Here is a 2,174-nt window from a genome sequence, read left to right on the forward strand (position 1 = left end):
CCCTACAGATTTAAGCATAAACATTGCTTTCCGCAGCTGTGAGTGTCTCCAGCTACTTGAGATTTTGCTTCTCGTATTTTTTTTCCGCTGTATTAATTAGCAATTACAGATGAGTTGAGCATTAATTGAAAGCTCTGTTTTCTCTAACCCCATAAAAGTTAGTTTGAAGTGTCACCTTTCTTTCCGGTAACTGGGAACTCACATCCATTCCTTCTGTTTATTGAGAGTAAAAATACACTCTTTGAACACAAAATGTTTCTTCTGTCTTGCCAGAACCGAAAATCAGAGTCAGCTTTTTCGTAAAAGACGATTATGAGAAGAAACTACTACCCATCCTCCTAGGGAGAAAACAAACAAACAAACAAAAAACCCAGAAAACAAGTAAGCTAATAAGAGGGAGATTCAATTGGTAGACATAACTCAAACAATAAAAATTAAAGGCAGTGGTCAGCAATATCCTCCAGCAGTTCTTGTGTGGTCCTGTGTGGTCTAGGAGAGAGCAATCATTTAAAGATTTCTTGCAGGGCAATGAAATTACTGCTGAATGTACCCCGATTTCCCATTAAACAGAAAGATTAATTTCATTTAAAAATGTCGAAAGGGGTAGCCTTTCTGACGTCTGAGTAGAAATTAAACCCAAATTAAACCTATGATTAACAGGACAATAACACGGAAAAATTAACCCTACCTGTTAAGTAGACTCGAGTTTTTAATCGAAGTAATGAAAGTGGCGAAGTCCGGGCATTAAGGCTTTGCTTGAAGCTAAGCTCGCTCGGACCAGGGGAGATCCTATTGGAAAAGAGCGAGGAGAGAGGCGCCCGGTCCGGACAACGGACGGGCCACCAAAGCCTCCTGTGGGCAACGGTGCCAGGAGGGCTCTGGGAGCTCGGTTACGGCTGGGGTCTGGCGGGGGCTCTTCCCCGAGCCCACCGACCTCTTGGCCCATTGCGGAGCTCTTTGGGTGCAGCACAAGGAGTCTCGTCTTGCCTCCGAGGCCAGTACGCTGGCTCCAGATCCGTGGTTTTGAGAAAGGAAACAAGCATCCTCCCGTGAAGATGTTCTCAAAAAATATTTTATTCGTACTCACTCGGGTGCTACAGGGAAAATGGGAGCCATAATGGGGTAATGGGGATTCCCGTTCGATCTCTCAAAAATGTAAAAATAAGTATAAGCCTCCCCCAAAACACTAAAGGATAATTTTCATTTCAGGGGAGAAAAATTCCTCATATGCAGCTTGGGATATAGCAGTACACAGCTCAGGCTGAGTCTCCTCTGCCCACCGCTGCACTCACATCCTCTCTGATGAAGAGCAGACCCGGGCATTTTCTATCTTGCAGCCGCTCACATTTATTTATTTATTTATGTACTTACTTACTTATTTATTCATTTATTTATTTTTTTTTATCTCGGCGACTTGCTCAAGTAAAACTGTGATTTTGTTGCTTTATTCTCGTTTTCTTGGTGTTTTACTGTATTTTAAAGCCAAAATAAACCTCGAGTTTTAGAAGCGTTGTTTCAAAACTTGCCTTGTCTTTCGAGTAGGGATTAAAGGGAAAAGGGATAAAAAGAGAAGACGTGAGGACCTAAGAGAATACTAATCATTAGTATGCCAGAATGACGATCCTGGTAATATCCGATCAATTGAGATTTTAATTGCAAACATATGCAGATGCAAATCATGTTGCTTGCAATCAAAACAAACATGTATATAAAACGGGCAAAATATGTGTTTTAGGTACACACAATCACAAGTTGCATTTGTCTATACAGGGGCAGAAATAGATACGTGTGCCCTAAACAGTCACATTTCCTTCCCTGTGGTGGGAAAGAGCCATCGTAGATTATTCCAAGACTGCAGATCACCCTCTTTATCATAGATGTAGTTTTCGGCCGGGCAGCTTCCCGCAGTAGGTCGCCTGACCCTGGGAAGGGGGGGGTGGTTACCAGCCGGGGGGCACCGCAGAGCCAGGGGCTGCACCCTGGGCCACACCGTCCCCCTCGGTAGCTCTGCAGATGTTTGTGTCTCCCTCATCTTTTCGCCTGGAAGGCAAGCTCTGCCAGCTAGTCCGGGCCACTTTTATAGCAGCAAAGACTATGTTTTCCCCTCCCCTTTGAGCGCTCTGTATTTTCATATTTAAGTGTTATCATAAGGCTTTTTAAAGGGGAGGGGGGGG

Source organism: Chaetura pelagica, unplaced genomic scaffold, assembly GCF_000747805.2.
Source record: "Chaetura pelagica isolate M959 unplaced genomic scaffold, ChaPel_1.0 scaffold3, whole genome shotgun sequence".
Lineage (NCBI taxonomy): Eukaryota > Metazoa > Chordata > Aves > Apodiformes > Apodidae > Chaetura > Chaetura pelagica.